Source organism: Callithrix jacchus, chromosome X (assembly GCF_049354715.1).
Source record: "Callithrix jacchus isolate 240 chromosome X, calJac240_pri, whole genome shotgun sequence".
Taxonomy (NCBI): Eukaryota; Metazoa; Chordata; class Mammalia; order Primates; family Cebidae; genus Callithrix; species Callithrix jacchus.
In genome coordinates this window covers 85,348,854-85,375,076 of record NC_133524.1, presented here as the reverse complement: position 1 = coordinate 85,375,076, position 26,223 = coordinate 85,348,854, and the positions used below count along the sequence as shown (strand labels likewise).

The 26,223-nt window shown below is 36.4% G+C and overlaps 1 pseudogene; it reads left to right on the top strand.

The window, feature by feature from the left end:
- The first annotated feature begins 2,578 nt into the window (after positions 1 to 2,578).
- The window catches only part of LOC100413062 (transmembrane protein 184C-like), a 36,727-nt pseudogene continuing 13,082 nt past the window's right edge, over positions 2,579 to 26,223 (top strand).

The following is a 26,223-nucleotide window of genomic DNA, read 5'->3' as shown; positions in this document are numbered from 1 at the left end:
TTAAAGAAAATTTCTAATGAATTCTGGCATGCAATTTCTGTCTTTACTATGATCTAAATTTCAAATTAATATTAAATCTACTAATGAAATAGCATTGTGAAAGCTTAATTTAGAGATTTCTAAGAACAGTTTGTCAAATTTCTTCTCTAAATTCTCACTCTGATATTGCCTAGCAGATATTTCAACATGAAAATAGAGTGCTGCTATTTCAAACTGGGATTAAGCATCATTCAAAGTAAAAGTGTCTTCTTTCAGATCATCTTGACATCAACAAAGTATTAGTGTGTACGCTGAAAAGGGTTTCCTCTCTGGGTTCAAGGATGCTTTCAGAATTTGAGAATGGTAACTAACAAAGCCAACACAGTTCTTTGTTTTGAGACGGAGTTTCGCTCTTGTTACCCAGGCTGGAGTGCAATGGCTCTTGTTACCCAGGCTGGAGTGCAATGGCACGATCTCGGCTCACCGCAACCTCCGCCTCCTGGTTCAGGCAATTCTCCTGCCTCAGCCTCCTGAATAGCTGGGATTACAGGCACGGCTGACACAGTTCTAAAGGGCAGATACCAACTGAAGGCAATTTGAGGAGATTTATCATAGGCACACCTCTATGGATATAATTGATATTTTTCTGTAATAGTGTCGCTAAAATACAACTTTATCTAATTCTCAAGTTCAAACTACATCTTTTGACTAGTGTCATTATTTCTAGAAAAAAATTGTATAGTATAAAATCATTAAGTTCTCCATTAAGAAATCTCACTTGTTTTCTGTCTGATCAGGACCAGGGCATTAGTATGTCTTCTTTCATTGTCCCCATAGGCTGAAAGAATCCAATATACCTCAGTAACAGAAAGGAATAGTGAAAAGCTTTGAATTTAAACCCTCTGAATTACTATTTTTATGCTAGAAAGTTTTACCACCATCCCTGTTTTACCAAACTTGTCGTGGTGCCAGAGATTTCTCTCCTAAGATTCAGAATATCCTACCCTAAATAGTTTTTGGCACATTCATATTTCTCAGAAACCTTTTAGATCCCAGCCCTGAAAGGTCTATTCTTTTCCTTGACCCATTTGTTCTTGTCCTCAGTTGATGGCTGGCAGCTTATTTACCAGGTTACTTCTACCCATGAATGAGTGAAGCTCAATTTCTTATTGTTATAAATTTAAGTGTGAGCTAAAACCCTTTGAAAATCACATGGCTCTAATATCTAGCACATCTTTTATCTTTCCTAGGAGTCTGTTTGGTCAAATCATATTTCCTTTATACTGCCCTATACAAATGTCTTTCTCTTGTTCAAAGAACCATAATTCTATTTCTGAACTGAACACCATTGCTAGTTTAAATCCCATTTGCAGAGTCTAAATGGGATTTATTTGAGACAAATAAGTAAGGTAATCTCTATGGGTTTATGTTATTGTTACCTACTTTGCTGATGTCAAGATGATCTGAAAGAATACAACCACTTAAATGACTCATTGAAGTATGCTATATCCCTCAAGCAAAAGAACTTTTAGAATTATAATTTTGTAACATAAAATATCAGACGCATAAAATAATCAATGTACATGATATCTATCTATCAAGGTAAAAAATATAAAATTATAATTAGTCACATACCCACAGGTAAGAGCAAAATTGCACACATACATTAGCCATCTTCATCTCTCCTATTTTTTTTTAATTTTTAATTTTTCATGTTTAATATAAATTTTGATTTTTAGATTTTTTTATTGCATTTTAGGTTTTGGGGTACATGTGAAGAACATGCAAGATTGTTGCATAGGTACAGACATGGCAGTGTGATTGGCTGCCTTCCTCCCCATCACCTATAACTGGCATTTCTCCCATGCTATCTCTCCTCAACTCCCTATACCCTGCCGTCCCTTCCCTATTTCCCCCCGAATCTCTCCTATTTTTTGAAAGAAAAACAAAAGACCTTATAAAGTTTTAACAGTATCTGATTTTGGAATTAAACTTTTAATTTAAATATGTTAGAGGATTGAGTGCCAGAAAGTCATGATATGGTATGCCACCCATGTGCTAAAATTTTCTCATTAGTAAACAGACATGTCCCAAAACTAGAGAAATGTTTGAATTAAAGAATGTTAGTTATTAATGCTCTTAATGATTACCTAGCCATAAGTCTTGTTATGCTAGGTGATTAATAATTCAATAAATTGCTTTTTAAAATTTTTTATATTTATTTATTTATTTATTTTGAGATGGAGTTGCACTCTTGTTGCCCAGGCTGGAGTGCAATGGTGTAATCTTGACTCACTGCAACTTCTACCTCCTGGGTTCAAGCAATTCTCCTGCCTCAGCCTCTCTCAGTAGCTGGGATTATAGGCATGTGCCACTATGCCTGGTAGTTTTTTGTATTTTTAGTAGAGACAGAGTTTCATCATGTTGGTCAGGATGGTCAGTGATTAATAATTTTTAATCAAACTTAAATAGAAATTGAATGATTTTCAGGATTATTTATTGCAATTTGCATAGTAACAAAGCTATGACTCCAACTGAGGGCTTTGTATCATAGTCCAGATTTTTAAAAGATATACCACATTGTCAGTCTTCCACCAAGATGGCCAAATACAAACAGCTCCAGAGTGCAGTTCCGAGCAGGAGTGATGCAAAGGTGGGTGATCTCCACATTTGCAACTGAGGTACCAGTTTCATCTTAATGAGACTGGTTGGACAGTGGGCGTAGCCCAAGGAGGGCACATCAAGGTAGGGTGGGGTGCTGCCTCACTTGGGAAGTGCAACTGGCTGGAGGACCTCCCTCCTACCCATCAGAGGCCACTGGGGACTTATCCAGGCACTCCAGTTTATATACTGTGCTTCTTCCATGGTCTTTACAGCCTGCAGACCAGATTTTCACTGGGCCAACAAGTGCCATAGGTTACCAGCACAAATCAGTGGCCATTTCAGCCTACACCACAGGTTTTAGCTGGCACCAGGAACCCCTGTGAGACAGAGCCTCCCACTCTGCAGAAAAAAAGGAGCTGAAGGCAGGGAGCCAAGTAATCTGGCTAAGTGGGTCCCACCACCATAAAGACCAGCAAACTGAAACCCTCTGGCTTGAGAGTTTTGCAGCCAGCATAGCAGTCTGAGCTCAACCCAGCAGTCAGGGACTTATAAATAAAACCCCACTTTCCCAGGACAGAACACCTGGGAAAAGGGGAGGTTGTGAGTTCCACTGCAGCAGACTTAAACATCTCTGTCCAGCAGCTCGAAAGGGAGCAACGGAGCTCCCAGCACAGCACTTGAGCTCTGATAAGGGAAAGACTGCTTCCTCAAGTGGCTCCTGGACCCCCATATATCCAAAAGGCACCTCATACAGGAGAGCTTTGGCTGATATCTGGTGGGTACCCTACTGGGATGAAGTTACCGGAGGAAAGAACAGGCAGCAATCCTTGCTGTTCTGTAGTCCCTGCTGGTGATTCTCGGGCAAGCAGGGTCTGGAGTGGACATCCAGCAGTCCAGCAGCAGAGGGTCCCGACTGTTAGAAGGAAAACTAAAAAAAAAAAAAGACAGAAATAGCTTCAACATCAGCAGAAAGGACATCCACTCAGAGACCCCATACGAAAGTCACCAACTTTAAAGACCAAAAATAGAAAAATCCATGAAGATGGGAAGGAAACAGTGCAAAAAGGATGAAATCACTAAAAACCAGAATACCTCTCCTCCTCCAAGAGATCACAACTCCTCACCAGCAAGGGAACAAAACAGGTTGGAGAATGAGTTTGACAAATTGACAGAAACAGGCTTCAGATGGTGGGTATTAACAAACTTCTCTGAGCTAAAGAAACATGTTCTAACCCAATACAAAGGAACTAAGGTTAGATGAGATGCTAACTAGGATAAACAGCTTAGAGAAGAATATAGATGACTTATGGAGCTGAAAAACACAGCACTAGAACTTCCCAAAGCATACACAAGTTTCAGTAGCTGAATCAATCAATCAGATGAAAGGATATCAGAGATTGAAGATCGACTCAATGAAATAAAATGAGAAGGCAAGATTACAGAAAAAAGAATGAAAAGAAATGAACAAAGCCTCCAAGAAATATTGGATTATGGGAAAAGACATAATCTACATTGATCAGTGTACCTGTATGTAATGGGGAGAACAAATCCAAGTTGAAAAACACTCTTCAGGATATTATCCAGGAGAACTTCCTCAAGTTAGCAAGGCAGGCAACATTCAAATCCAGGAAATACAAAGAACACCAAAAATATATTCCTCAAGAAGGGCAAACCCAGGGCACATAATCAAGAGATTCACCAGGTTTGAAATGAGGGAAAAAATGCTAAGGGCATCCAGAGAGAAAGGTTGGGTTTTCCACAAAGTGAAGGCCATCATACTCACAGAGGCTCTGTCAGCAGAAATCCTACAAGCCAGAAGAGAGTGGGGGACAATATTTGGCATCCTTAAAAAAAAAACTTTGAACCTAGAATTTCATGTCTAGCCAAACTAAGCTTCATAAGTGAAGGAGAAATAAAACCTTTACAGACAAGCAATTGCTGAGAGACTTCATCACCACCAGGCCTGCCTTAAAAGAGCTCTTGAGGAAAGAACTAAATATGGAAAGGAACAACCAGTATCAGCCACTGCAAAAATGTCACAAATGGTAAAGACTATTGACACAATGAAGAAACTGTGTCAACTAATGGGCAAAACAAGCAGCTAATATCAAAATGGCAGGATCAAATTTCACACATAAAAATATTAACCTTAAATGTAAACTGGCTACATGCCCCAATCAAAAGGCACAGACTGGCCAACTGGATAAAAAGTCAAGACCCTATGGTGTGCTTTATTCAGGAGACCCATCTCACATGCAAAGACACACACAGACTGAAAATAAAGGGATGGAAGACGATTTACCAAGGAAATTGAGAGCAAAAAGCAGTGGTTGCAATCCTAGTCTCTGATCAAAGTAGAATGCAGAATTAAGAAACTCACTCAAAATGGCACAACTACATAAAAATTGAACTGGCTCCTGAATGATGACTGGATAAACAAAGAAATGAAGGCAGAAATGAAGATGTTTTTTAAAACCAATGAGACCAAAGACACAATGTACCAGAATTTCTGGGACACATTTAAAGCAGTGTCTAGAGGGAAATTCATAGCAATAAATGCCCACATGAAAAGTGAGGAAAGATCTAAAATCAACACTGTTTCATCAAAATTGAAAGAGCTAGAGGAGCAATATCAAAAAATCTCAGAAGCTAGCAGAAGTTACAAAATGACTAAGATCAGAGCATAACTGAAGGAGATAGAGACACCAAAAAAAATCCTTCAAAAAAAACAATAAATCCAGGAGCTGGTTTTTTGAAAAGATCAACCTAGTAGACAGACTACTAGGCACACTAATAAAAAAGAAGAGAAAAGGATCAAATAGATGCAATTAAAAATAATAAAGTGGATATCACAACTGATTCCACAGAAATACAAACTACCATCAGAAATTACTACAAACAACTCTATGCACATAACCCAGCAAATCTGGAAGAAATGGATATGCTCCTGGACACTGACACCCTCACAAGACTAAACTAGGAGGAAGTTGAATCCCTGAATAGACCAATAGCAAGGGTTGAATTTGAGGCAGCAATTAATAGCCTACCAACCAAAAAAAGTTGAGGTCCATATGGGTTCACAGCTGAATTCTACCAGATGTACAAAGCGGAGCTGGTACCATTCCTTCTGACACTATTCCAAACAATACAAAAAGAGGGAATCCTCCCTAACTCATTTAATGACACCAGCATCATCCTGATACTGAAAGTTGGCAGAGACTCAACTAAAAAAGAAGACTTCAGGCCAGTATCCATGATGAACATAGATGCAATATCTTCAATAAAATACTGGCAAATTGAATGCAACAGCACATCGAAAAGCTTATCCATCATGATCAAGTAGGCTTCATCCTGTAGATGCAAGACCAGTTCAACACACACAAATCTATAATCATAATCCATCACATAAACAGAATAAAACAAAAACCACATGATTATCTCAATAGATGCAGAGAAAGCCTTAGACAAAATTCAGGAGCCCTTTATGCTAAAAACCCTCAATAAATTAGGTATCGATGGAATGTATCTCAAAATAATAAAAGCCATTTATGACAAACCCACAGCCAATATCATACTGAACAGGCAAAAACTGGAAGCATTCCCTTTGAACTCTGGCAGTAGACAACGATGCACCATCTCACCACTCTTACTCAATATAGAATTGGAAGTTCTATCCTGAGCAATCAGGCAGGAAATAAAATAAAGGGTATTCAGTTAGGAAAAGAGGAAGTCAAATTGTCTCCATTTGCAGATGATATGATCGTGTATTTAGAAGACCCTATTGTCTCAGCCCAAAATCTCCTTAAACTGACAAGCAACTTCAGCAAAGTATTAGGATACAAAATCAATGCTACAAAGAGAATAAAATACCTAGGAATACAACTAACAAAGGATGTAAAGGACCTCTTCAAGGAGAACTACAAGTCACTGCTCAAGGAAATAAGAGTGGACACAAACAGATGGAAAAACATTCCATGCCCATGGTTAGGAAGAATCAATATCGTGAAAATGGCCTTACTGCCAAAGTAATTTGTAGACTCAATGCTATCCTCATCAAGGTACCATTGACCTTCTTCACAGAACTGGAAAAAAGCACATTAAACTTCATATGGAACCAAAAGAGAGCACACATAGCCAAGACAATCCTAAGCAAAAAGAACAAATCTGTAGGCATCATGGTACCTGACTTAAAACTGCACTACAAGCCTACAGTAATCAAAACAGCATGGTACTGGTACCACAACAGAGATATAGACCAAAGAAACAGAACAGAGACCTCAGAAGGAACACCACACATCTACAACCATCTGATCTTTGACAAACCTGAGAAAAACAAGCGATAGGGAAAGAATTCCCTGTTTAATAAACGGTGTTGGGAAAACTGGCTAGCCATGTGCAGAAAGCTGAAACTGAACCCCTTCCTTACACCTTACACTAAAATTAACTCCAGATTGATTAAAGATTTAAATATAAGACCTAACACCATAAAAGCCCTGGAGGAAAACTAGGCAAAACCATTCAGGACATAGGCATAGACAAAGACTTTACTACTAAAACGCCAAAAGCAATAGCAACAAAAGCCAAAATAGACAAATGGGATCTAATTAATCTTAGGAGTTTCTGCACAGCAAAAGAAACAATCATTAGAATGAAATGGCAATATACAGAATGCGAAAACAATTTTGCAATCTACCCATTGGACAAAGGCTAATATCCTGAATCTACAAAGAACTAAAACAGATTTACAAGAAAAATACAAACCCATCCAAAAGTGGGTGAAAGACATATACAGAAACTTTTCAAAAGAAGACATTATTCAGCCAACAAACATGCAAAAATGTTCATCATCACTGGTCATTAGAGGAATGCAAATCAATACCACATTGAGATATCATCTCACACCAGTTAGAATTGTGATCATTAAAAAATCTGGAGACAATAGATGCTGGAGAGGATGTGGAGAAATAGGAACACTTTTAAACTGTTGGTGGGAGTGTAAATTAGTTCAACCATTGTGGAAGACAGTGTGGCAATTCCTCAAGGACCTAGAAATAGAAATTCCATTTGACCCAGCAATCCCATTACTGGGTATATACCCAAAGGATTATAAATTGTTCTATTACAAAGACACATGAACATGTACATATGCTCATTGCTGCACTGTTTACAATAACAAAGACCTGGAACCAACTCAGAAGCCCATCAATAACAGACTGGACAAAAAAAAGGTGGCACATATACACCATGGAATACTATGCAGCCATAAGAAAACAATGAGTTTGTTTCCTTTGCAGGGACATGGATTAATCTGGAAACCATCATTTTCAGCAAACTGACACACAAACAGAAAATCGAACATGGCATGTTCTCACTCATAAGTGGGTGTTGAACAATGAGAACACATGGGCACAGTGAGGGGAATATCACACACTGGGGTCTATTGGGGGATGGAGGGCTAGGGAAGGGACAGTGGGTGGCAGAAAGGTTGGAGTGGTATACACTGGGAGAAATGCCTAATGTAGGTGATGAGGGGATGTAGACAGCAAACCATCATGGCATGTGTGTACCTATGCAACAATCATGCAAGATCTGCACATATACCCCAGAACTTAAAGTACAATAAAATAAAGAAAAATAAAAGCACTCCAATCAAATACTTTATCAGAAAAAAAGAAAAGACTAGTCAAATCTTTTTTCCTGTTTATATGACTTAAGTAAAATTTTTAATAAATAAGCTAGCTTTAAAATTATTGGTAAAGTAATATTAGAATTGTTTAAGAATTCCTAGCATACATTTTTGTTTTCTCCCAGTGTATACCACTCCAACCTTTCTGCAATCCACTGTCCCTTCCCTAGCCCTCCATCCCCCAATAGACCCCAGTGTGTGATATTCCCCTCACTGTGCCCATGTGTTCTCATTGTTCAACACCCACTTATAAGTGAGAACATGCCATGTTCGATTTTCTGTTTGTGTGTCAGTTTGCTGAAAATGATAGTGAGCCAATGAGTTGGGAATTCTCTTGTTGAAATTTATTCATCAAGCCATTTAATAGTTATTTCCGGCAAATACTATAAGGTTTGAAAATTTGGCATAAGTGTTAAAAACTGTAAACCAAGCCCAGAACAGAATAATCTTTGCTTCTGTAATTTTTGATACATAAGACATTAATATTGGTTGAATAAAAATAGCCAAATATTACATTATTTAGTAAGATAACCCTATATTTAATCTTAATTTTCTTACTTAGATAAACACCTAAAACTCACAGGCTATAAAGTGGTTGACAGGGAAATAACTCATAGGCTATAAAATGGTTGACAGGCCCAACAGGTTCACCTTGCCTACTACTTAGAGCTGATTTATTAAGACAGGGGAATTGCAATAAAGAAAGAGTAATTCACACAGAGCCAGCTGTATCGGAGACTGAAGTTTTGTTATTACTGAAATCAGTCTTCTTGAGGATTCAGGGTCAGAATTTTTAAGGACAATTTGGTGGGTAGTGAGCCAATGAGTTGGGAATTCTCTTTGGCTGGGTTGGAGATGAAATCATAGGGAGTAGAGCTGTCCTCTTGGGGTGAGTTACTTCCCAGATGGGGGCCACAAGACTAGATGAGCTAGTGTGTCATTCTGGGTGGTGCCAGCTGATCCACAGAATGCAGAGTCTGCAAAATATCTCAAGCATTGATTTAAATTTTTACAATAGTGATATTATTCTCTGTAACAATTTGGGGAGATTAGGATCTTGCAGCCTCCAGATGCATGACTCCTGAACTACAATTTCTAATCTGTGGCTTTAGGCAGTTTAGTCCCCAGGTAGGAATGGAGTTTGTTTTGAGAGAGGACTGTTGTCATCCTTGTTTCAAAGGTAAGCTATAAACTAGTTCCCCTCAAAGTTAGTTCATCCTCAGCTCTGGAGTGAACAAAGACAGCTTGGAAGTGAGAAAGAAGATGGAGTCAGTAAGTCAGATGTCTTTCACTGTCTCAGTTATAATATTTTAGTGGTAGTTTCATAAATCTAAATGATTATTATCATAGCTTTCATAAATAATCTAGGTAAAAACTATTCGAACTGAAATTTAATGGATAAATGCTAGTGAACAAACTTGTCATAATTAAATTTTAAAGTTAAATTAAATAATGAATATTTTATTGAGTATTTTTCTATAAATTATTTTAGGAAAACACTCTTTCTAAAAAATAAGTGTCCTTTTTAAAAGGTGAAGTTTTTTGTCTTATTCAAAGTTTATTTAAAGGTAATGCATATACAACAAGGTAAAAGGAACTGGGAAATAAAAGGAATTTAAAGAATGTTAAAGAAATAAAGAGGTATTTTTGGTAAGAATGCTTAAACACAAATAATTTTATAAGGAAAGAATTTTGTATGGCAAATTTATCCTAGAATAAAATGACTGTTTAAAAAAGAGGGATGTTCAGGACAAACCAGAATGTCCAATCAGATCATGAATGGTCTGTACAAGTCATAATAAGACGATTTATATTAAAAAAAGGTTTTATAAAGTTGTATATAATTAAATGAAAATTATAATATTTTTTCTAGAGATTAAATTTTGATTAAGAAAACCTTAAACACTGAAGAATTCATTCAAACTACAAAATTTTCTTAAGGTATTGCTTTACTCTTAAATTACAAGACATTATACTATTTTTAATGGAAAATTCAAATTCTACTGCATCTCACTGTTTTTTCAGCTTTCTCTCACCTTTTAAAAGGGCTGAAATGACATAATAAGTCTACCTTTCAACTAATTTTCAACTAATGAAAGTTTTCCCACCCCCCCTCTTTCTGGGTTCTAACTGTTGTGGCCTATTGCTAAAAGAAATTAAAAATTAGAAAATAAAAATAAAAGTTATATCTTAAAAGTAATTTTTTTTCTAACATAATGTTTCTTATAGGACACAGCAAAGTATCCTATAAGACACTTTTTCCTTGGGTAACTGGCCTAATAAACAGATTTAATGCTTTATCAAATAATTCCTATGTCATTATTACTAAGTTTTGTTTGAGTAAAACAACTGAGAGTATAAAAAAATTAATTAAGATTATTACATCTGTGTAACTTTCTGCATGTATTTTTAAATTCCTTCTGCCATTAAGTTACAGGGCTTTGACTCCTTAGTCTAAGAAGGACACCAATTTCTGCTAAATTTTAACACTGACAGCAGTTAGAGCCTCAAATTCAGATATGATAGAAGATAGTAATCAAAATAAACTGCATTCACGAGACACAGGGCCAGACATTAAACCTATTCAACTCTTTAAGGCCAGGGACCCATCTCAGAAGAGGTGGGAACATGGCATTGTAAGAGCCAATTTTGAGAGAGAAAATAACTTCAGTTTCTCTATAAATTAAGCGTTGATGTCAAAGGCATACTGATGCAAGACCAGAATGTGGATCCCTGTGTTATATTAACAAGGTTTTCTTGAAGAATTAACCAACCACTTAATAAGGGTTATGAAGGTTACAAAATGCTTATGTAAATCATACCCTATGGTCCAGATGATTAAAATTTTATAGATTGTTTATAACATTTTGAAAAACAAATTTCACCGGCGTCATGCTGTTTTTATTAGGGCTTATTGTTTGGAAAGCTAAGTCTCCTCTCTCAAAGAATAAAGGTTTTTACTCCTTTTGTTTTTTTGCTAATTAACACTTTGGTTAAATGAGTGACTTATATTACAATTACCTGTGATCCTATTTTGTAATATGAGGCATTTTAAATCTTTGATATTTGACACACTTTCCAAAAAGAAAATTATACATGTTGATTTTTTTCCTGATCTAATTAATCCTTTAAGACATTAGGTTCCATAAAGTCCAAAAATGACATATTGGCTTATTTCATATAAAAATTATACAGGAAACATTGCCAAACATGAAATAATATTTGGCTTTCTTTCGGCTGTACTTGTATAAAATGTTATTGGTACATGTTCCAAATTTATGGAAAACTCTTATAATTCTGATATGACAGTGTATGTCAGTAATAATTATAATTGTTATGCTAAAATATTGTGTGCCACAGAGGTAATAAACTTCCTTGTCAGTTGTGTCTTTAACTGTGACTGCCCTAAAACTTTTTGTTATCTACAGACGATTGTCATCTTGTTTTGGTCTTCTTTAGAAGATAGTTTTATGATAAGCTATAAAACTCTAACAGATGTTCTTGAAGATAGGGTTCTAATAACTTTGGAGATAGTGACATGAGAATATAGGAACATCTTTCAGGACTCTCATGGAGAGATGGAATGTTCATGAATATCAAGCGGGACAGGAGTTATCTTCATAGACTGAACTCGTGGAAGACAGAAACAACCTTCTTTTACTTTTTTTCTTAAAACATCACTGTTCCTTTGTTTTGTTTTCTAGAGTCAAGAAAACGTTTTTAAAAATAAATATATATTTTTATTGTGTTTTAGGTTTTGGGGTACATGTGAAGAACATGCAAGATTGTTGCATAGGTTCATACATGGCAATGTGTCTTGCTGCCTTCCTCCCCATCACCTATATCTGGCATTTCTCCCCATGTTATCCCTCCCCAACTCCCCACCCTTCCACTGTCCCTCCTCTAGTTCTCCCATAAAAGACCCGAGTATGTGATGCTCCCCTCCCTGTGCCCATGTGTTCTCATTGTTCAACACCCACCTATGAGTAAGAACATGCAGTGTTTGATTTTCTGTTCTTGTGTAAGTTTGCTGAGAATGATAATTTCGAGATTCATCCATGTTCCTACAAAGGACACGAACTGATCATTTTTTATGGCCGCATAGTATACCATGGTGTATATGTGCCACATTTTCCCTGTCCAGTCTATCATCAGTGGCATTTGGGTTGGTTCTAAGTCTTTGCTATTGTGAACAGTGCTGCAATAAACATTTGTGTGCATGTGTCCTTATAATAGAATGATTTATAATCCTTTGGATATATACCCATTAATGGAATTGCTGTTTTGAGCTATTTACAGCTTGTTGCAATTGAATATCATATACTATTGTGAACAAAATTTAGAGCATATTTGTTTCTCTCTACCTGGTTTCTCCATAATTTGGAAACTCTTAGTGAGTATTCTTAAATTATGGCAATATCGTTTTTTTGCATAAGGGCAATAGGATGTTTTCTTTAAAAAATTTTTCCTTCTTTTCTTTTCCTTCCATTTACCCTCTGATTTTTCCTAATTTGAAATCATTGAAAACTAATCTGTGCTTCTTTTTAAAGCCCTGCAACCTGAAGGTAGACCACTTAAACTTCAGAAGAAAGTAACAGCAACTTATTTACATACATAAGCCACTTTCTTCTCTGCGTACTGATTATGAATTTTAGAATGATATGGCCTATATCAATTTTCCAAGATTGTCCTTTCGTTGTCATTTTTCTCCCTTCCTTTCCCAATTTTCCCTTTGTAGGACATGAGACTTCACAACCTGCTAAACATGAGTTTTCCTAATAATATGGGCATTATAGCTAAAGCTACTTCCAGAACCTTATTTTTTTCATCATTCCTGTATTCTCTGTGTCCAATGAGATCCTCATGGTATATTAAGCACCTGTAACAAGAGTCATATTAGTGAATCCATTGATATGTGAACTCAAGTCTGGTGAGAATTTTAGCAAGCACATTTGTTAACCTAAATTGCTATCCTTATCCTATAGATAATATGATGGAACTAATTTGTAATGTCAGCATAGATTATTCCAGCTCTCATATATTACATTGATTCTAAAGATGGTCACAGTAATTCCTCCCATCTCATATGCCTTTTTGCGATTTTTTTTGCCAGTCCTTCCACCAGGAGGTAGAGTCTATTTCTCCTCTCCTTGAATATTGGCTATTCCTTGACTTTTAGGTCAATATTATGTGGCAGAAGTGATATACTGTGACTTCAATGCCTAGTCCCTAAGATATCTGGCACCTTCCATTTGGAAGCCAGCTGCCAAACAAAGAAGCTTCAACTACTCTACAAAATGGTAAGAGATCATATGGAGAGAGACGGTGTTCCAGGAAGAACTGAAGTAACCCAGCTGAGAGCCAGCTCCAAGGTTGTAGACATGTGAAACTACTTTTGGTACTCTAGCCTTCAGTCAAAATCATTGTCCCTAAGCTGATACCATGTAATATCAGGATGTCATCAACCTTGCTGAGCCTGCTCCAATTTTTTATTTGAATAATTGTAAGCAATAAAACAGTTGTCATTTTAAGCCACCAAGTTTAGGGATAAATTATGCAGCAATAAGTAAATGAAACAACCCCTTTCCCTGGAAAAAAAAAACCCTCAATAGACAGAGAATAGTTCTCACTGACCATATGAATGTAAAAATTTCTTTTTCTTTTTAAATTTTTATTATTTTTTGTTTATTTATTTATTTAACTTTAGGTGCATACTATATCTGGCATTTCTCCTCATGTTATCCCTCCCCACCCCCACTGTCTTTCTCCTACCCCTTCAACTGCCCCCAGTGTGTGATGCTCCTCTCCCTGAGTCCACATGTTCTCATTGTTCAATGCCTCCCTATGAGTGAGAACATGTGGTGTTTGGCTTTCTGTTCTTGTGTCAGTTTGCTGAGAATGATGGTTATCAGATTCATCCAAGTCCCTACAAAGGACACAAACTCATCGTTTTTCATGGCTGCATAATATTCCATGGTGTATATGTACCACATTTTCTTTGTCCAGTCTGTCATTGATGGGCATTTGGGTTGGTTCCAGGTCTTTGCTATTGTACACAGGACTGCAATGAACATATGTGTGCATGTGTCTTTATAGTAGAACGATTTATAGTTCTTTGGGTATATGCCCAGTAATGGGATTGCTGGATCAAATGGAATTTCTGTTTCTAGATCCTTGAGAAATCGCCACACTGTTTTCATAGTACATTGATCCCAGGGTAGAACCTTGACTCACAGTAAAACAATCAGACCACCTTTCTCAAGAAATTCAAAAGATGAAGAGACGTGGAGACAGGGAATACTTAGAACCTTGTAACACTAATAGGTCTCTTTTAAAGAAACTTCCATTGCTTGTTTCTGAAAAACAATACTGGTTTTCATTCTTCCCAAGTCCTAGTTGTTTAATGATTCCCTCAATTCTGTAAGTCAACTGAATGTTTTTTCCAACAAATTCTTGTCTTTTTTTTTAACTGAAGCCAACGAAGTATATGCAAAATTTACACATAGCAATTCAAATATACCAAAATATATATTTTTACTTTTTCTGAATTTGACCTTGATTTTTCTCTAATATCCCATTTTATTTAAAAGAGTAAGATAAAAATATGTTAGCTAAAATATTTTGATTCCAGTAAGTTCACAACTCATTCATTTTACAGCAAAACAAGTCTTTGGGGACTTCTAACTCATTCGACTTCCCCTTTATTTCACGTTATTTTATCTTGGGTGGTATCTATATACATATGAATGTATTTGTTATATTTTGGTGGCAAGGAAAGGACCTTTTGCCTGAGTCTATTCTTCGGATTTTCAACTACCTCCATTGTGCAATCCACACTTTCATCCATTGGTTTCATTTCTGGCACCAGAAGAACTTTATAATTTTAATGAGTAGATATCTTCTTCATATAATTTCTTTCTCCTCTTGTACTCTGTGATATGCAGAAAAAATTATGCAACCTGAGTCTCCCAAACATAGCTGCTAGTATATAAAAGCCAAGTTGTGGAAGAAATAAACATTTATTTTATTCCTTCAATTTATCCTGGCTCCTAAAAAAATCAAAAGTACTCACGTTTAAGATTTCTTACTAAGGAGAAAAATGAACTTTTTTTTTCGGTCAAGATGGCTGACTAGATGCAGCCAGACAGAACATCTGTCAGCAAGAGACTGGGATATCAGGAAGACTGGCTTACTCTGAGCATATCTTTAGAGGGAAGGCATTGAGAGTGGAAGGAGAGAAGATGCTGATGCTGAGTTAAAGGGGGTGGAAACTGGGAACTCTGCATGTAGCTACTAATCACTGGGACTCACTCCTAGTGCCCAGCAATGCATTAGGAATGGATGAGTTAAATAAGTGAGGAGTGGCCCACTTTCACAACAGATCTGTGGAATCCTGGCAGGAGGGTACTCCAGAAGCCCACAGACACTTGAGCTGACAGAGCTGCTTAGAGAGGTGGCAAGGAGAAGACTCCAGCCTGGGCAGAGCAAAGAGAGTTTTATGTGGGAATGTCTGCAGTGGAGCATTGCCAAGGATGCCCATCCCATAAGGCCAGTGATGCTCCTCTAGGAGACTTTAGTCTTGGAATCGCTGCCAGACCTGGACAGAGTAGGGTGGTCTTGCCTGTGAGACATGGACAATCAAATCTGAGTGCTCTGCTGTCTGCTAGCTTCTCTCAAGATCTATCAACCTGGCTGCATCTGCTTGTAGAAAGCCTCAGTTGCCCAACCAGAGTATTTCCCAGAGGCCCTAATCATAGCTCTTTCACTATAAAACTGCAACTGACTGTCAGAGAATTTCAGTTGAGCAGGCCCCATTGAACTGCACCTGTCTACTCCCACCCTCTCTGCACTGCATTCTCCCTCACACTGCTTTGCCAGCACAGATGCACCCATGGCCATCCCTCTACTACTTAGGGAGCACATGTACATGAGTGCACCCCATTGCCCCCTGCCTATGTGCAGGTACCTGGCTATACTGCCATTGCCAGTGAAAATGTGAACACAAATGTCAGTGGTCCAACCCCCTGTACTGCCACCACTGCCAGTGCAAATGTATGCATGGAAGCCAGCAACTCCATGCCCACCAGGACCCTGCCACCATATGATGTTGCCAGCACTGGTGCGAGCACATGCAGAAACACAACAGCCCCACTTCCACTAGTATACTGACTCGTCAACATGTATAGACCCTGTTGTGCTGCCACAGCTGCTGAAACTCACAAGTAAGCATGGATCCTCCTGCCATGGCCCTAACAAAGCACTTTGGCCAGCAAAACCCATTGGAGTGTTGTGGCTAGTGGACCGGGAACACTTGGGATCCTCCAGTGCAACAGTTTTCTAACCTCAAGAAGCCAGAAAACAAAGCCAAATGTTATACCCCCAAACAGTGCACACAGCTCAGGAGTGCTGAGCTGAGTCTTGGGCCCCTAAAATCTTCCAGAAATGAAGCCAGTTGACTGAATTAACCTTTTACCACAACCAAATCTCCAAAGGCATCAAAGATAATAAAAGAAAAAGAAATACGCCTGCAAAAGACAGCAGCTTCAAACATCGAAGAAATGTTAGCCCACACAGATGAGAAAGAACTAGTACAAGAACACTGGCAACTCAAAAATTCATAGTTTCTAACCTCCAAATGATCATGCTAGTTCCCTAGCCATGTTTATTATCCAGGCTGAATTGGCTGAAATAACAGAAATAGAATAGAGAATATAGATAGGAATGAAGATGATTGAGATTCAGGAGAAAGTAGAAAACTAATTCAAGGCATCTGAGGAATGCAATAAAATGATACGGGAGATGAAAGAAAAAATGGCCATTTTAAGAAAGAAACAAACTTTGCAAACTGAGCTATAAAACTCACTTCAAGTATTTTATAATACAATCTCAAGTATTAATAGTAGAATTAACAAAGCTGAGGAAAGAATCTCAGAGATCAAGGATCAGTTCTCCAAAATAACTCAGTCAGACAAAAATAAAGAAAAAAGAACAAAGAAGAATGAACAAAGCCTCCAAGAAATATGGGATTATGCAGAGACCAGATCTTTGACTCATTTTCATCCCTGAAAGAGAGGGAGAGAATTCAAACAATTTGGAAAATATACTTGAGGATATTGTCAATGAAAATGTCCCCAACCTTGGTAGAGAGGCCAATATTCAAATTCAGAAATGCAGAGAACACCTGTGTAATATACAAGACAACCATCCCAGGACACATAGCCTTCAGATTGTCCAAAGTTGAACTGAAAAAAAAAAAAAGATGTTAAAAAAGGGGAAGATAATCTACAAGCAAAACCCCATCAGGATAACAGTGGAACTTTCTGCAGAAAACCTACAAGCTAGAAAAGACTGTGGAGATATATTCAGCATTTTTAAAGAAAAGAAATCCCAACTGAGAATTTTATATCCAGCCAATCTGAGCTTCAAAAGTAAAGAAGAAATAACCTTATTTACAGAGAAGCAAATGTAAGTAATTACCACCAGACCTGTCTTATAAGAGATTCAGAAAACAGTGCTAAATATGAAAAGACAATTACCAGCTACTACAAAAACACACGTAAGTACACAGACCACTGATACTAAAAAGTAACTACATAAGCAATCCAGCGTAACTAACAGCTACCAACACAATGTCAGGATCAAATACACACATATAAATACTACCCTTGAATGTAAGTGGGCTAAATGCCTTATTTAAAAGGCACAGAGTGGCAAGCTGAATAAAGAAACTAGACCCAATGTCATGCTATCTTCAAGAGACCCATTTCACATCAGTGACACTAATAGGCTCAAAATAATGGGATGGAGAAAAATCTGCCAAGCAAATTGAAATCAGAAAAAAAGGGCTTGCAATCCTAATTTCAGACAAAACAAATGGTAAGCCAATGAATATCAAAAAAGACAAAGAAGGGTACTACAAAATGGTAAAGAGTTCAATTCAACAAGAATACTAACTCCCCTAAACATATATGCACCTAACAGAGGAGCACCCAGATTCATAAAGCAGGTTCTTAGCAATCTATGAAGATACTTAGATAACTGCACAATAAGAGTGTTGGAGAGATCATCAAAGAAGAAAACTGAAAAATTTATTTGGGACCTTAACATGACACACTTGACTAAGCCTCAGAGACTTCTACAGAACTCTCCATCAGAAAACAACAGAATATGCATTCTTCTCATCTGCACAAGATGCATACTCTAAAATCAGCCTCACAATTGGCCCAAAAGCAATCTACAGCAATTAAAAATACTAAAGTCATAACAAACATACTTTCAAACCACAGCACAATAAAATTAGAAATCAATATGAAGAAAATCACTCAAAACCATACAATACCCTGAAAATTAAAGAGCCTGCTCTGGATGACTTTTGGGTAAACAATGAAATTAAGGCAGAAAGAAAAAAATTATTTGAAACTAATGAGAACAAAGATATCACATACCAGAATCTCTGGCATACAGCTAAAGCATTGTTAAGAGAGAATTTTATAGCATGAAACACCCCTATCCAAAAGTTAGAAATTAATAACCTAATATCACATCTAGAGGAAGCAGAGGAACAAGAAAAAAGCTAGTCCTAAAGATGGCAGAAAACAGTAAGTAGCAAAAATCAGAGCTGGGCTGAAAGAAATTGAGATGCAAAAAAAAAAAAAAACCATTGGTTCAGTTTTGAAAGAATAAACACACTTCATAGAACAATAGCTAGATTAATGAAGGAAAAAATTATCCAAATAAACACAATTGGAAATGTCAAAAGGGACATTACAATTGACCCTACAGATACCTCTATGCACACATACTAGACAACCTAGAAGACATGCATACATTTCTGAAACTATACATCCCCCAAGATTGAACCAGGAAGAAGTAGAATCCTTGAACAGACAAATAATATGTTCTGAAATTGAATCAGTAATAAAAAGCCTACCAACCAGAAAAAGTACAGGACCAGACAGATTCACAGCAAACTTTTACCATGTTTATAAAAAAGAGATGGCATCATTTCTCCTGAAACCGTTCCAAAAAATTTAGGAGGGACTCCTCCCTAACTAATGTGATGAGGCCAGTATCATTCTGATACCAAAACCTGACAAAGACACAACAACCACAAGAAAAAAATTTAGGCCAATATCCTTGATAACCATACATGCAAATATTCTCTACAAAATACTAGAAAGCCCAGTACAGCACATCAAAAACATGATCAAGTTGGCTTTATTCCTGGGATGCAAAGGTGATTCAACATATGCAAATCAATAAGTGTGATTCATCACATAAATAGACCTAAAAAGAAAACCATATGGTCACCTCAATAATCACAGAAAGGCTTTTGATAAGCTTCAACATCCCTTCATGTTAAAAGCCCTCAACAAACTAAGCATTGAAGGAACATACATCAAAATAATAAATAGTAAGAGCCATCTAAGAGAAACCCATAGCCAACATTATACAGAAGTGGCAAAAGCTACAAACATTTCACTAAAGAAGAAAAGCAAATCAAGATACCCACTCTCACTACTCCTGTTCAACGTAGCATTGGAAGTCCTAGCCAGCGCAATCAAGCAAGACAAATAAATAAAATACATCCAAATAGAAAGTTATGAAATCAAACTATCTCTGCTTTCAGACAATATAATGCTATACCTAAAATCCCTCATAATCTCTGCCCAAAATCTCATAGATCTGGAAAATAATGTCAGCAATGTTTCTGGACACACAATCAATGTACAAAATTGATAGCATTTCTATATGCCAACACCGTCCATCCTGGGAGTCAAATTATGAATGCTGTCCCATTCAAAATAACCACAAAAAATTAAAATACCTAGGAAAACAGCTCATGGGGAGGTAAAAGATTTCTACAAGAAAAATGAAAAGACACTGCTCAAAAAATTCACAGGCGATTCAAGTACATGGAAAAACATTTTGTGCTCATCGACAAAAAGAATCAATGTTCTTAAGATGGCCACACTTCACAAAACAATCTATAGATTCAATGATGTCCCTATCACTCTACCAATGATATTCTTCACAGAATTAGAAAGAAAAAACAGTTTTCAAATTCATATGTAACCAAAATAGAGCCCTAATAGCCAAGACAATCCAAAGGAAAAGGAACAACTCTGGAGGCATCATGTTACTCAACTTCTAACTAAACTACCAGGCTACAGTAACCAAAACAGGATGGTATTAGTACAAAAACAGACACATAGACAAGTAAAATAGAATAGAGAGCCAAATAATAATGCTACACATCTACAACCATCTGATGTTTGACAAACTTGACAAAAACAAGCAATGGGGAAAGCAATAAATGGTGCTGGGATAATCAGCAAGCTACATTCAGAAAACTGAAACTGAATTTCTTCCTTATACCACATACAAAAGTCAGTTCAAGTTAGATTAAAGATTTAAACATAAAACCTAAAATTATAGAAACCCCAAAAGAAAATGTAGGAAATATTCTTTACATATATCCTGGCAAATATTTCATGACAAAAATGCCAAAAGCAATTGCAACGAAACCAAAATTTGACAAATGGGACCTAATTGAATTAAGAGATTCTGCACAGCAAAGGAAACTACCAACAGAGTAAACAGACAACATATAAAATAGGAAAGAATATTTGCAAACTATGGGTCTGATGAAGTCTGGTATTCAGAAACTATAAGAAACTGCAACAAATTAACAAGCAAAACTAAATGACCCCATTACAAAGGGGGCAAAGTATATTAGCAGACACTTTTCAAAAGAAGACATACACACGGCCAACAAGAATATGAAAAATAGAAAAACAGAATAGGAATTGCTCTATCATAAAGACACATGCATGGATATGTTCATTGAAGCACCATTCACAATTGCAAAGACATGGAATCAACTCAAATGCCCATGAATGGTAGACTGGATAAAGAAAATGTGATACATACATACTATGGAATACTATGTAGCCAAAAAATAAATGAGATCATGTGTTTTGAAGAAATATTAATGGAGCTGGAGGCCATTATTCTAAGTGAACTAATGCAGAAATGAAAAACCAAATACTGCATGTTCTCATTTACATGCGGGAGCTAAACCTTGAATAAACATCGACGCAAACAAGTAAACAGCAGACACCTGGGCTTACTTGAATGTGGAAGGTTGAAGGAGCATGAGGTTTGAAAAATTCTGCATATTAATTGGGTGATGAAATAGTGTGAACACAAAACCCTCGTGACATTCAATTTCCCTATATAACAAACCAGCACATGTACCACGAACATAAAATAAAAGCTAAAAAATAAAAAAATCTAAAAATTAAAATCTGTAAACAATACTCATGCACACTCACAAACCTCAAAACAGAAACAAAAACAAAAATCCAACCCTCTCTTGAGACACCCAGCAAAAAAATGAATTAATAAATAGACTGCTTTGTGTTCAAATATATTTTGTTATTGCTTCATTGGGTGTAGGTACTACAGAACAACTAGGAAATAGGTGTCACCAAAAATAAAAATGCTGTCATTAAATATCTCAACCATATTATTCTCATACTAACTAGGTTATATTTCTGTTGTTTGCCATTCAAAAGTCCTTATCTATTTTTGACATCATAAACCAATGAAAATATATGTGCCTCACTATAAATATATCATTTCTGTTCAATGAAAGAACAAGGCACCATTGACCTCAGACAATTCGGAATCTGAATTTAAACCTAGGCTGGTTTAGACATGAAGCAAAATGAGTCTTTAGCAAAACCAAGCTTTCTAGGTAGGAACAGAATTTTTCTTTTCAAGGTGGACTTGAATAAGAGAGATTCTGATTTAGACTAACTACATAGATGTTCCAGGAACAGCATCTGAAGAAGTTCTATAATCTTAATTCAAAAGAGACTGACAACAGTATATGTCACAAAAAGTTTGAAACAAGAAAGGAATAATTTAATCCGATAAAATGGTAGCAGCCAGAAATGCTATCAACATTTTTGTTTACCATATCTACCCAGATCCGGGCTAAGTCTAACAGGACAAGATCTGTGGAAAAGGAACAGGAAGTACAGGAGTCAGTCCTAAAACAGAAAACCAACGCATTAGAACGGGCTGCTGAACAATTAAAACTAAGGTGAGATGACCAGGCTGTAGTCTACTATTAAAAATCTGACCAATATCTTGGGATGGGAAGAAGAATGATAGACAAAAAATACTCCACCCTGGAAATAAGTGAAAGCCTTGAGTTCAACTCTAGCATGTTAAATACCTAGTAAGGGAAGCAGTGGATGAAATGTGAAAGATATGGAGCACAGAATAAATATGATCATAACTCTGGTTTAAGAATGCTCATCTGGCATGTACTATAGTAATTTATATAGATTGAAGAGAATGGAGGTTTTCAGAAAAGATTAAAGATCTATATTCTAATTTCAGAACAGTTAATTTGTAAAAATTGTTACATTTGTATTATTGCCTTTTTAAAAATTCTTTTATTAAGCCAGGTTTCAAGGATAATTGTATGCATTCCTATACTAAGAATCCCACACTATTGTATGCAGTCATGTGGCATTTAATGATGTATTGTTCAATGATGAAATGCATTTACAACAGTGGTCCCATAAGATTATAATGGAGCTGAAAAATTCCTGTGGCCTAGTGACTTTACAGCTGTCATAACATCATAGTAAAATACATTACTCAGATTAGTGGTGATGATGGTGTAACAAACTTACTGTGCTGCCAGTTATACACAAGTATACCACATACAATTACACAGAGTTCATAATACTTGATAATGATAATAAATGGCTATATTACTGGTTGTATTTACTCCATTTTAAATTGTTATTTTGGAGTGTTCTGTTATACACATAAAGTGTTAACTGCAGAACAGCTTCAGACAGGTCCTTTAGGAGGTATTACAGAAGAAGCATTGTTATCATGGGCGATGACAGCTCCATATGTGGATTGACCCTGAAGACCATTTGGTGGGACAAGATATGGCAGTGGAAGACCGTAATGTTGACAATCCTGACACTGTTTAGGTCTGGGATCATGTTTGTGTCTTTTTTTAACAAAAAAGTTAAAACAGCAAAAAAAATTTAAGATGGCAAAAGACTTCGAGAATAAGGATAAAAATAAAATATATTGACAGCTATATCATGTGTTTGTGTTTTAAGCTAAGTGTTATTAAATGAGCCAAAAGTTAAAAAAATTAAAAATTTATAAAGTTAAAAAGTTACAGTAAGCTAAGTTTAGTTTATTAATAAGGAAAAACAAATATTTTTAAATAAATGTGATGTAGCCTAAGCAAGCAGTTTTTATTTTATTTTGTTTTGTTTTGTTTTATTTTTTGAGATGGAGTCTTGCTCTGCTGCCCAGGCTGGAGTGCAGTGGTCAGATCTCGCCTCACTGCAACCTCCACCTCCTGGGTTCAAAGAATTCTCTGCCTCAGCCTCCCAAGTAGCTGAAATTACAGGCACCTGCCACGACACCCAGGTAATTTTTTTTTTTTTTGTATTTTTGTACAGACTGGGTTTCACCATGTTGGACAGGCTGGTCTTGAACTCCTGACCCCATGATCCACACACCTTTGCCTCCCAAAGTGCTGGGATTACAGGTATGAGCCACTGTGCCTGGCCAGCATACAGTTTTTTATCAAGTCTAAAGGCATTTACACCTGTAAACTTATATTCTAGGCCTTCACATTCACTCACCATTTACTGACTCATCCAGAGCAACTTCCAGTCCTCCAAACTTCATTCATAAGTGCCCTATATAACTGTACCACTTTTTATCCTTCATACTGTATTTTTACTGTATCTTTTCTATGTTTAGATACACAAAATCTTGCCATTGTGTTACAATTGCCCACAGTAATCAGTACAGTGATATATAGTACAGGTTTGTAGTCTTGGAACTATAGGATATATGACATAGCCTAGGTATGTTGTACGCTATTATACTTAGGTTTGCGTGAGTACACTCTATAGTGTTCTCACAGCAGCAAAATTGACTACTTACATTTGTCTCACGACGTATTCCTATCTTTAAGTGACTTATAGCTGTATTTTCATAATATATCCATGGTTTTGGATGAAATGCATGACAACCAACATGGTGTAATGTTCATTTGTGTTCATTTTTTGTTATGGTTATTGACACAGATTTCTGGCCATATTTTTTGTTATTATAGACATGTAGAAACTGTTAATTGAGGTCACCTTATCTGAATTAACCACAGCAAACTTTCATTAGTTTGCTAGGTCATGTCTAACCAAGTAGCAGAGACTGGGTTACTTAAACAACAGAAATATACTTTCTCATGATTCTGGATGCTAGAAGTCCAAGATCAAGGGGTCGGTAGGATTGGTGCCTTCAAACGGCTATGAAAGAAAGATCAGATCAACACATTTATCCGTGACTTGTAGATGGTCTTTTGTCTGTGTCTTTAATTTTTTTTCCCCCCTCTGTATGTGCCTATGTTAAAATACCCTCCTCTTATAAGATCCCAGGCTTATTTGATTAGGACTCAACATAATAATCTCATTTTAACTTAATTGCCTCTTTAAGTAACTTATCTCCAAATACAGTCAAATTTCGAGGTACTGGAGATGGTTATTCACATGTTTCTAATGACCTATTTCAGATCTTTCTAAGGTTTTTATGATTTTAATCCTCATGCATACTATAATATGATGCAAAGCATGAACACAAATGAACATGACAATATTGCTTGATGATTATTTTCAAGCCTATAAGGAAGATAGTGTGTCTTAATCCAAGATGCTATTTTACATTCATTTAATTTAAACCTGTCTTTAAATAGCCACTTAACAGGTCTCCTCATCTCTAGTCTCTTCTTCAATACATCTCTTCATTGCCAACAAAGGAAATGCCAACTTGTTACTCTCTTCAAAAAAACCTTTCAATTATGCCTTGTATGCAAAATAAAATCCAAAATTTTCAGCCTGACTCTTAGCATCTGGCAACAGATTATCTATCTAGCCATATTTTCCTAGTACATGCTGATACTTCAACCACACTATGACATACGTGTTCTGTGTCTTCTACATCTGTATTTTTACTGACGTTGAACTCTTTTTCTTCTTTCCAAATTCCATATGTTGAGGTTTTATGTACACCTTAAAGACCTATTCAAGTGCAATCTCCCCAGTGCAGCCTTTCTTCATTCCTGTTTACATTTCCCATTATGTCCACTTGTTACACTTTACTTGAACTACATTATAATCTTTATTATATTCTGCCTTGTATTAGTTGCTCAGTACTTATCTGCCTCTTCTATTTATTATGAAGTCCCACAGATGAGAGGAGGGCAAAGCCTGTATCTTATTCAACTTTAACTCTATCAGAGAACCTTGTACCTAATAGGCATTTGATTAATCAAATTGCATTTAAGAATATGAAATGAAAAATGACAAATGACTAAATTAAAGTCAATTATATCAATATTTGAAAGCTTCTGATTGGCTGGGTTTGATGATGAATGTGATATTGAATTTAACTACAGCTTTAGAATTTTTGTAAATAGTGTCATATTTTATCTTTTTTATGTAAACTAGGAATCTAAAATAATCATTCTTATTTCTCATTACAACTATCCAAATTAATTCTCAAGTATAAAAAATGGGTTTCCAATAGAAATTTGTCAGGAGGTAATTGTGACTACAGAATCTAGGGAAGCCATAAAGGACGGCACTTTGGTAAATATGGGCCCCAAAGGCCTGTCAGAGCAGTTAGCACCTATGCTAACATTAGCCCTGGCAGAAAGAGTTATAAAATTGTATCTTAACTGTTTTAATGAGTTTTTATTATATAAACCATGAAGTATTTTATATCTCAAGTGGAAGAGTATAATTAGGCACAAATTGATGCATCTGTGCCTGTTGTGAAACTAGAATTTATAACAGATGACTCTGAACCTGTTTTCTGCCTGGTATTATGACGCAAAA